General features: G+C 38.8%; 1 protein-coding gene across 1 annotated transcript in view; it reads right to left on the reverse strand.

The window, feature by feature from the left end:
* ctnna2 (catenin (cadherin-associated protein), alpha 2) overlaps positions 1-12,129 on the reverse strand; it is a 296,082-nt gene that overhangs the window by 71,444 nt on the left and 212,509 nt on the right. The window lies entirely within an intron of this gene.

The following is a 12,129-nucleotide window of genomic DNA, read 5'->3' on the forward strand; positions in this document are numbered from 1 at the left end:
TCATGGTGTCATACATTTATACTAAGGGGGAGCTATAAGGAGCTGTCGCAACAATTAAAACGGTGCAGCGACGCAGATCTCCATGTTCAGTACACTAACAGAAAAAAAAAACAAAAAACAAAAAACAGTACAATATAACTATACAGTGTACTACTATACTAAGTGGGACATATCGCAAGTTTTTGTAATGTGTTTTTCCTATATTAGTTTTGAGCCATGGTTATATAGACTTGAATTGTTGTTGAAAAACAGGAGACAAGAGCAGACAGTAGCAGAATGCAGTAGTTGGCCAGTGGGACACTTGTCCCATTGGCTGGCTACTGTTTATCTCACTGAAGCACACAGTTGGACTTATCCTACGTCAGAAATGATAAGGATTAAGATGAAATGACTGAGAGAAGTAGAGAGCAGAAAAAAGAAATGTGTTTCTATCTGTTCTTTACTGTCTATCATTTCAGTTCTGTTAGATATCACTCATGCAGTAAAGGCAACAGAGTCAGACTCTGTTCAGTGTATCCTGATCTCTGCTAAAATGGCATTCACTGAGCACTGTTGTTTGTAGAAACTGTCTTATGCTAGCGCTTTTGACTTTGTACGTTATCTTCTTGTCAGACATGGATTTGTTTGAATTCAATTTTAAAAAGCCTGTAGTCAACAAGACTCTTTTTGGTCTGGCTGTTAAGTTTTAAATAAGATGAACTAAAAGGACTGATCTGAATGTGGAAGTTGCTTTTTTAGAAATCTGCAGGGGAGATAGATTCCTGTTGTTATTGTTGCTACAGAGGTGTTATCACTACTTGATGGTACATAAGGGCACATATGCATAGGATATGTGTAAGAGGTCTGGGTCTCAGGATACTGATGAATGCCCAACAGTGAAACTGATTCTGACGGTGGGTTTGAGTGGAGAAATGATACAGACGAGTGATTTCCCAAGTTGCAGTCTGTCCTGCACCATCAGCATTCTAATGCCCACACACTGCTCCCACAGAAATCCATCTTCAATCTTTCAGATCTCACCTCCCTCTATGCTCCACCCCCACCGTCTCTCCTCTAACACTCCCTCTGTATTTCACTAGCACTTAAAGGAAATAGACCTGGAATTCCAATAGATAGCAAAGGCTCCGCTCATTATAAGTTAGTGGGGCAGCTATTTGTCTCCCCAGCCGTGCAGTGCCACAATGGGTCGAGCTCTGAATGCAAAGGGTTTTTGTTTTACATATTAATATGTGAGACTTCTGGAGAAATGTTATGGGTGTTGGTATTGTTTCTTGAGTTTCATTTGTGGCCATTTCAGAATAGCACTGGAATAATGACTGGCTGTGAGTAGGCTTAGGAGGTATGTTAGATATGACACACAGCAGTGGGTCAAACCTGTTGTCATGATAGACACAAAGACATACTGAACAGCTAGGTAGAAAGATTTAAAGAAGAATATGTGATATCGTCAAAAGTATGTGGACAGATTTGGGCTATTTTCATGGCTAGGCGATTCAGTACACTATAGACATAGTGAACAATATGGTACAGATACAGTAACAATAGTAAGCATACAGCTTTGTGTCAGTGTTTTGGGGGAGGCCATTTCTGGTTTCAACATGACAATGCCTCTATCCACAAAGACAAATCTGTCAGATGTGGTTGAAAGGTCTGGAAAAAGGCTATCACATGGACCTAGAATTGAAAACTACTATTTCCAAAGTCAGTGATGATGGTTTGTGCATAGTGCAAGTCCATAAAGCAATATTTTTCCAAGTTTAGTGTGGAAGACCTTGACTGACCGGTAACCCATCCCCATCAAACACTGGAACACTGACTGCAATCCAGGCCCTTGTGGCTCAACATCAGTGCTCGACCCCAATAATGATCTTGTGGCTGAATGGGGACAAATTCCTGCAGTCAGGTGTGACTGCAGATGTTTTTTTTTTTTTTTTTTTTTTATCCTATTAAGAGTCTACTGTTTATTGTTTTATTTTTTTATCGTTCTGTCTGTATAAGCTGTTGGAACTTAATTTCCCTGAGGGAGTCATCCCAAAGCGATCAATAAAGTCTAGTCTAAGTCTAAGTCTAAGTCTATGTCTATGTCTAAGAATTCTTAAAGTAAGCCTCCCCAGAAGATTGGAGAGTCATATTAGCATATTTATACTTGTGGTTTTGGAATAAGATCATCTGATGATCAAATGTGGGTGTAATGTCACCTGCATAATTTGTTATGTGTCCATACACTTGTGCCATACAATGAATATCACTAGGGACATAGCCAATGATACATTGCACCCTACATGTTTTGCAGTATTGCCAGAGGCATTTGAATAACTCCGGTTCAATGTGTCATCTCTAAACATTCCTGTGCTGCTCAATAGCCAGTTGGAGGTATGGGCTCTGAGTGACTGAATAAAAAAATAAATACATGAATGTGTTTGAGCTCTATAATGGACCCATGCACTTTTCATTTAACCATTAAAGATGCACTGTTCCAGCCATGGGATGCGTTGGCCTTGGTAGTGCTACTTTAGGGGTGTTTTGGTTTCAGTCTTTACACAACTTTGATAAATGATACATTGTTTGAAACATCTAAGTCTCCTCATTCACCAGGGTTATGCCTGTAATCAAAAGCATTGAAGAACAGACACACCTTTTTATTTTGTGTATACTATCTTCAGGCTTCTGCACAAAGATGGAAAACATAAGAGGAAAATCATTTTGTCAAAATGTTATTAGTGGCTTTTCTAGAATTTTCATCATTTGAGACAAACTGTAAGTATGCCTCCCCCCTTACTCCATCACATCTCTTCTCCTGTACATCTCTTTACTCTTGCCTTCTAGAGAAGAGAAATAGCAAAAAATTAATAGGCAGCAAATCCCACCTGATACTGAAGTGGCTAACAAGAAGCCCTCTGAAATAATTAAGATGATGCATATGCTTAACAAAACTTGACAGATGAATATCTGTGTTGCTCACTGATAAGTGGGAGGGCTGTGTGATCTTCAAAGATGTGATTCGCATTAATTTTTGCTTTTTAATGGGTGAAATGTTTGCATTTTGTGGGTTTACACACCTGCTCTGTCACAAAAACAGATGCATAAGGGAAAGTCTTGGAAATCTGCGCTGTGATCAGTGTATGACTCAAAAACAAAGACATTAGTTTATGTTCAAAGGATTGCAAAAATACAGACAGAATTACTGTGTGCACACACATGCACCCAGAGACAAACTCTGCCGACTTGACTTGTTTACAATTCAGTGGAGTCTTAACACATGCAAAGGGTGGAAATCTGAATTTGAAAGAGAAGACTGTGGTGGATTTCTGAATGTTTACAGTTGCACTTCGGTTCCTGTTATGTTTCGCTTGTGATTCAGAACACATGGTGGTGGGTACCTTGGGGTCAGCACAGGAAAGTTTCTTATTAAAATGTCAAGAGCAATCACAGCACATAAACGGCTGGAGTCATGGCTGAGGGGGAACAGCCTGAGCAAATCAAAAATTAAGTAACAGCTCTTATATATGATATCTAACAGGGAGCATGGGAAGATGATTAGTGAGAGGAGAGTGGAGAGATGAAAAGGGGAGAGAGGGACTGACTGATCATCAACAGTCTGAGGACAAACACATTAGATACCTCATCCCAGGGCCTTCATTTAATATGTCCTCCAAAATCAATCACTTGCCACAGTAATCCAGTTTTAGAAACAAGGAAAAGGTTTGCTTTTACTTCCAAGTGTTTGTGTTCCCAATGGAGAACTGACATTGGCAGATACGGCTCATGACACACTGACTGCTGATTGCCTGCATCTTCTGCAGTTTTTTTTTTTTGTTTGTTTGTTTGTTTTGAGTAATGATCGCCAATGCCAATGACTAGCAGTCACCTACAGTGCGACTTATACCTGTTTTTATAATATAAACAGTACTCAGTGAGTTGCCTGTTGTCATATGTAGTGACATAAAAGTAAATGAACAAACCAAATCAGCATTTGTGGTGGCAGGTCGGAGGCCTGGTAGTCATGCTTACCACAGGACAAAAGTCAGGGATTATCAGACAGTTAGACAGTATTAGGGGTAGCAGAGCTTTCACAGGGTAGTGATATATCAGTAAGACAACCTGACACTCTTCTCAACCTTCAGGGCTGCTTCATTCTTGCCAGGTGACTGTAAGCCTTTAGGAAAGTGTCTCTCTACCATGGCACACATCCTGAGTTAAGAAAAACTACCACTACCTGCTAACCATTAACAGCTAAATAATATAAGTATTATTTTTTTTAGAGGTTTTAGAGGTTGTTATTTATATAGAGGTTTTGCAGAATATTCCCATACAAACATTCTGTCTGACAGTAGGTTTGTGTGAACAAGCTAAGTCTGTGCTGATGCAGCTGGATTCAGCAAGCAAGGTACTGTTTTAAATAATTTTGTAGTATAATGTGATTTGTGTGTATGGCTACATTTGTAATTAGATTTAGTTATGTTTTAACATGCATCAAGAGATATTTTGGCCACTTTGGCTGCAGAAATAAGCTGTAAAAACAACACTGATACACTGTACTATCATCTTATAAAATTAGTATGATGAATTTGTCAGCAGACAGTTGCCTATTTACACAGAGCAAAATTAGCATTCAGTTGGATTCATGTTCCTGGTAATTGCTAACTTTTGTCTTTCTGCTGTTTGGTGCCAATGAAGTAGCGTACACAGATGTTTTTGACTGACAACAGCTGCCCGCCTGGTGTTGACAGGTAGTATACTCGATGTATGTACCTAAGCAGCTGCCTGCTGCACCTGCAATCAACACTGAGCAGTGAGAATGAACCATAACAGTAAAGGTGCGGGTCATAAAACCAAAACAATGAGCTGAACAGCCGTTTATGAGTAACTCCATCCACATACAAGTAGTCACATGAACCATTCTTATTATAAATATAGTAACAAAAGCAGTTTTTCAGTGTTTTGTGTTTACTGTTTCTTGACGTGCACTCAAAGTTATGAAAGTCAAAGTCATGATATCTAAAAACACAACTTTAATTTGTATATCCAAATTTATTAGTTTTGTTATTAACATGCAATGCCTCTAAAAATGGCAGTGTATTTTTCAGTGCCTGAGATAACAGGGAATTTGCAATAATTTGGCTAATGAAACTTTAATGTAGAGCCTCGAAACATTTTGCATAAAAAGATTAAAAGGATTCACAGATAATCTTGAATTGTTACTCTAAACAAAGAGTTACAGCTGACAAGATTTGTGGCAGCTGTTCCTCCTTAACATGATAACCCTCAACAATTAAAAACAGCTGTACTAATCAACGAACTAATGGCAGAAATGGAAATGATTTCAACATCCCAAAGCAGAAAGAGAGGGAGAGAAAAAGAGAGATAGGAAAAATATGCGAGGCAGTTGTGCTATAGGGAATCCTAGAATCAGCCATCAGTCAAAATACGGCCCAGAGAGATGACTTGACAGATGCATTCATTATAGACAGGATGACGGAGGGGTTGAACACATGGCTCATTTCCAACAACTTTGTCGGGTTGGTTACCAAGTGAATACTAATTAAAGGGAGTAAAGGCATTTAAATCCCCAGATTTATGCTATTTATGCAAAGGTCTGAACATGTTATCTTTTACTGAATTTATTTTCAATTCTTGCCCTCCTCCACGTCTACTTGTTGTAATGCCAAAAATTCCACCTCTCACTCTAGCAAAAAAAGTAAAAGGGTTTTCCTCTTCGTTGCACTTGACCTGTTGATAAAAGTTATAGTTTTAAAAGCAAAAAGACTGTTTCAACTTGCAATAATAATGATAACAAAAAATATGTACAGGAGGCAACAGTGAGATGAAGTGGCTGTAGTACTTGTTCTCGGCTCTTTCTCAGTGCAAAACCCTCAAAAAGGGCAAGAGGCTAAAACATACTCATTTGATCACAGCTATGGGTGTGCTGTAACTAACCCCCCCCCATGAATATAGGTATTATCTACATAATATTACATCTGTTAAATAAGCATATATTTTCCACTTATTCTTTGTTATCAGGAAACCGAACAAACTACTTCATGCTCTTGTCTGTTAGAGAGGCCAAAGGAACCTCTACTCCAAGGGTCCTCGCCTGAACAACCACTGCTGTGCATGTTTCAGACTCCTATTTTGAACAACACTTTATTTGTACAGAAAGAAAGTTCATAGTCTTACTGCATCTGACTGTTTCGAAATGCAGCTATCACTGACATTCATGTAAAAAGGGTATGTCACTAATGGCCTCTTGCTTAAGTTACAATGCAACTATTCTGGTCTCAGACTTTGAAGAGAGTCACATGATCACAGGGGCGTAAGAGGTAGCTTCTCTCAGAAGAAATAAGGCCCCATCTACTTATGCATTAAGCAAGCAGCCCTTAATTCAAATGCATTACCTTATCTGTTAATGCATTTATGCAGAACGCTACTGTGGGTTTGATGACCAGCCTGCCTTAGTGAAGTCAAGTCTGGGGGGGTGATAGACTTGAAAAGTGGATGATGGCAAAGAACAGACTAAATCAAGGGAGTGAGTACTGTCTGGTTTGATTCCAGGACTGGGTTTAAGGTGTGTAAAAAAGGGGTATTTTCAAAATAAGTCAGAATATGATAAAAATGTGACAGAAACACTGTTGCTTATCTGAGGATGAAGACTGACATCAGTTGTGTTTTTGGCAATGAAATTGGCAAGTAAATTCATTTACATGCATAATTAATAATACAGAGAATTTCGGAAAATATTCCTGATTCGTTATGTCCTTGAATAAGATGAACTTTAAAAATGGCCACTATCCTAAACAATTTATGGATGTCTGGATTGCTTGAGTTGATGGGCTAATTACTGTGCTACTGAAAGCTAGGGATCACTCATTAGTTTGTCTTGACATTTTATTCATCTAATCTGTTAGGACACCTCATCTGGCATATCAAGTTTCTTATCAGAAAACAAGGTCAAAGCTCAGTGGATTTCATATTGAATTTTAATTACATTTATATTTGATAGCGTCATTGCCATTTATTTTAACCAAGTGGAGTTTCTGAACTGAAATAATGACCAAGCATTGCAGTCCTAGATCTATGAGCACATGGGCTTTGGTATATAATGGGGCTGCATTACATAGGCTCAACCACCCATCTTCACTGATTGGTGTGCTGAAAATTTGTATGTACATGCTTAAAAAATAAGGATAAGACTACTCTAAACTATGTGGGGCTCAGAGGTTGAACAGTTCATGACGACTGCCACTTTGTTAGGAGTAGTAGTGTTTTTTTTGAGTAAGTTCCGTGGATATAGAGCGTAGGATTTTGAGACTTTCAATGTCCAAAATTTGACCTTTCACGCATTTACCAATCACCTGAGCAATGTATCAAATTCCCACCAGTGATCCTAAAAGTACATTTAAGTGCAGAGCCTAGCAAATGTGACATCCCTCCAAGTTTCATGAAAATTCTATCAGTGGTATAACATATCCTGTTTGAGTTAAAAGTTGATCCTCATGTATAAACCGGCACAATTCTATCATCAGACAATAAAGTCAGTACTAAGCAGTGCTTGTTTTTACGATGTTTTTAAATTCAAGCATTCTGCAATACCTGCACATGGAAACTGTTGTATAAGACCATTTATTCCTTAAGATCATGGTTACGGCAAGTAATCCATGGTTGATATTAGGAAACTAAACTAAGGTTAAGGAAAGATTGTGGTTGCAGTTAAAAGAAAGGGAAATGTTAAGTTTTGTAATGAGAGGTGAACCTCCCCGACACTTCCTCAGAATACTGTGCTGAGTAATATCAAACAGAGCATTCAAGAAATAAGTAAACAGAATTTACTAGCTAGGGAGGCAACTAATCATCCAAAAAAGGTGTGTTATATCAACATGAATATACACTACTTCAATTGGATCAACAACAGCATAACTGGCCTCTTGTTCTGAAAGAATTATTAAACACTTTCATTTCCTTTAATCCACTTTAATGTGTGAGAAGAAGCCACATGAATAACAACTGGTCTTGAGTAATGTGAAAGCTGACGAAATCAATTTCTCGTGCCTTGAAAATCGTCAAAAGAAAGATTACGTTCTCCAGTGAAGCACCGTACTGGAATTGAGCTAAGTGCTCTGATCATAGTCCATGACATACTTCTCAGTCATCTTGAGAAGTGCATTTCAGTTTCTGACACAGTCCAACGCTGGTTTAAATCTTACCTCGCCAATTGAAACTTCTGCTACAGCAGGTATTACATTCCTTTCTGCCAGTTTTACCTACAGTGTGCTACAAAGGTCAGATCAAGGTTCTTAATGCTTTCCAAATGTTGTTTCTCTTGTCCCTATGATTCACAAATACAATATACATTTTCTTTTTTTTTCTTCTTCTTTTTGGAGACGATATCCAGCTGTATGCAACAATAGCAGTGGCTTGACACTGACAGCAAAAACCTCTCTAAAAATAAACTCTCTAGACAACATTTTGCTGTACCTCTGTACTTACTTCAACCTACACAACAATAATTCTACTGATTACATTATTTTATTTGGTTTTGATACATGGCTTGTAGTTATAAACTTGGGACTGTTAATTGTTTGGCCCTCTGTTTTGATGCTAAATTTAAAATTACTGTATAGCTTGGCTTTACTCAGGCTACTGGTTAATTTTAAATTGATTTTATTTTATCTTTTAATTCATTTTGTTTTGTGTGTGTGTTTACCAGCGTCTATGTCCACCCTCAAAACTGGAGGTGCCCATATCTACATTTTCATTCCTATAGCTTCCAGTTTTTCACCTGACATTGTCTCACTGCAAGTGTGTTAACAGTTTTTACAGTTACTGCTATATATGCTATGCTTATAATTACTAAATATTTTATCTTATGTATGTTATAACTAAAATGTTATGTAAAAAAATAGTTTTGTTAATCATAAATTATCAATGCCTTTAAAGGCCCAATATATTATGTATTTATTAGTATTTTTTTATTAGAAATAAAATTATTAGAATTTCAATGCATAGCCAGGAAATGATCACTGGTGTTATCACTACTGCACACACAGAGAACCCCCACTGCACAGAGAAAGCCCCACTGCTGTCACCACCAGATGTACAGCAGAAAAGCAGAGACTCACCTGCTGCTAAAAAGCTTGTAAGGCATAAAGGGCACTGACTTATGGAGATAGTGTTTTAGGTAATGACAAGGTCTCCCTAAACCACTACTTATTGTCTCAATGTAATTCTATTGGATGATTAAAAAAAGTGCATAGCAAGGTGGGTTTTGATAGTCAAATAGCCGAGACATTTAGATTGTTATTATTTTTGTTTTGACTGGTAAGAACATATGTGATTGTGCTGCCCCGCTGAAGAGCATGGCCAAGCCTTTTCAGAGGCTATGGTATAAACTGACAACCATTTAATTTTTTGGTAGGATGTGTTGGTGTGTCTTTGTGTACCTGCATGTGAGACTGACATGCAGAAGAAAAACATACTGAAAAAAGAAAAACAAGAAGTAGCCCAGTGTGCAGACCTCCTGAAGAAATCATATCTGAAGGGGCATGGCTTTGACTATACTCATCAGTGGTGACTGAAAGTCCCTCGTCAGGAGACACAGGTGATTAATATCTATTGTAAATAAAGAGCAACCATGTAATCATTGTGGATGGAGGCTGGAATAACAACAGGTTGCCAGCCTGTAATTCTTTAGTCATTAAGGTCGGTTCAACATTTGCTTGTGCCTCCTTCAGATATCTTGTTGTTCTAATGTCATCTTGGTAATCAGACATTCTCTTAACATTTCTGTGATGCAAAATGGTTATGCTGCTTTGCATTGCTTCCATCAGACAGGGGTAGTGTTGTGAGAATTTACATTTTCTAAGAAAACAAAATGGGGGGTGGGAACGACATGCTTGACATCTACTGAATTTGCTCTGGATAACAGACAGCTTAGCATTGTCTTGTATTCGCACACAACAGCTTGAAAGAAAAAACAATGCCACATGTCTCTGGCGGTGTTGTCAGAAGGCTTGTTCGGTCTTACCTGCTCCCATTTCACAAACGCTGTCTGTCATTTGTGTCTGTCTGCTCTAATATTCGATCTTTCCTTTATACAATAGAGACGGTTGAGACTGAAATGCTCAAATGCACAATTGTGCTCCTCCCCTCAGGAAGGTCTTGTGTCTCAACACGGCGCCACTGACTTGCCAAATCAAAACGCGTTCATATAATTACAGTATCACAGCTCTATATAATGCCTGCATGTGTGCCGCTGGTTTGCCCTCCCATCTAAACTCAAAGCTCAAACAGACCGCCCATTCTGTCAAGCCAACCCCTGAGTCAATAGAACATCCTGTCAGAGTGAGTACCGCCTGCCAGACTGTCAAGGCAGCCCCACCAAATGCCCACCGGGAGGGAGAGTTATAGCCTCCCATCTGGAATGATCCCCTGCTCTTCAGAGGTCAGAGAGGACACAACCACAGCTCCTCTGTGCAGGTAGTTGCTATTGTCAGTTTTGCCAGAGTGCATGTCTTGCAAAAAACATACCCTGCACTGCATGACAGGAGAGGGTTGTTTGGGAGTAAAAAGTGTATTCAGGGACCACAAGTGGTGTCCTGATGGTTTATGAATGGGTTTGCTTTTTCTGGGGCAAGACTCAAATGTACTCCAGTCTTTACTAGAGGATGTGTAATACAAGTCATTGAGAACCTAAGTTTTAATTAACAAGAATTGACAGAACACCTCAGAGGCATGCTTGAATGGTTGTATCACATCAACAAACACTCATGTGTGCTCATTAAGTATCCTCCCCCCAGCCGAGCACAGGGGCAACATTTTTGTCATATGCCGCAACATTATACCTTGGAAAGGCAGATTAATCCTGTCTTCAGTGAAGATGAGAAATAAATCAATATTGCTTTTCAGTTCTGACACCACATACCACAGGATGAATCATCTACTTATTCTTCACTATCGGAGGGTAGCTTTTGGAATTTGGAAGGCAATTTTACTGCAGCTTCCTTGATGCAACTCTTCTGAGCAGGGATCAATATGACTGAATGCCTGAAATACATTTGATTGTTTGCTAAAATTTTTGGCAGAGATTATTTACTTCACCGGGTCTGGCTGGTCTGTAATCTTGAAAAACTGACCAAACAAGAGCACAGGATGAAAAGAAGAGACATGTGGCCATAGCTCTTTTGGCAGTGCAAGACTGAACCAAACAGCTGTGTGGGGGTTGCATGTTGTTCCCATGCTTGCATTTCCAGTATGAGCTCCAACTAAATGTCATGTTAGTGAGAACCTGGGTCACTCAAATATACAGTTATAAATCAACCCCTGTGATCTCCCGATAAGAATGAGTACAGAATATCAAGCTTTGGTGGCAGTGAGGTTCAGACAAGTACATGCTCTGACCCTATTGTCTATGAAGAGTGTCAGTCATCCAGGTCATAGGTATCCAAGAAGGGTTGGCCCAGTTTTCTTCGATTCAACCCTCCTTGGATAATGTGACTCTTATTTATCGTGTGATATTTTATGTTGATGTCTGTTCATGTGTAACGTCTGTCTTTCTGCAATGCTGCTAACACTTGCACTGACTTTTGTTATCATGCTGTACCAAATGTTCCCCATTAAATTCCAAATACCAACAAAGAACTGATCCCACTAAAATTATAGTATTTGTAGCCAAAGCCTGATATACTGTAGCTCCGTCCCTGTGCCATAGACCTCCATTGTCATATAAAAACTATTAAAAACACATTGGCGAGCTACAGTGTTCCACTGTGTGACATGTTTTCTAAATAATTTGGCCATGGGCACTATGTTTTTTTATTTGATAAATTCCACATACACCATCCTACTGCTAGGGCACTGACATCTGCAGCTAAAAATAGCCCCCAACAAATAACACTATTTACTCCTCTTTGAGAAAAGCACGCTAAAAACCTAAGTGCCAAGCTATTTTAATTAAATTAGCCAGCCTTTTTAGAAACTGAAAGTACACATCTCTGACCTGTTTTTAAAGATTAATGTTTTGAGTAGGAACAAATGGACTTGAGGCTGAATACCACAGACAGTGTATGAAGTTGACACAGGTTACCACAGTATTGGCTTTGGTCTTTTAATTACTTTTTGACACTACCAAAAATA

Source organism: Lates calcarifer, linkage group LG5, assembly GCF_001640805.2.
Source record: "Lates calcarifer isolate ASB-BC8 linkage group LG5, TLL_Latcal_v3, whole genome shotgun sequence".
NCBI lineage: Eukaryota > Metazoa > Chordata > Actinopteri > Centropomidae > Lates > Lates calcarifer.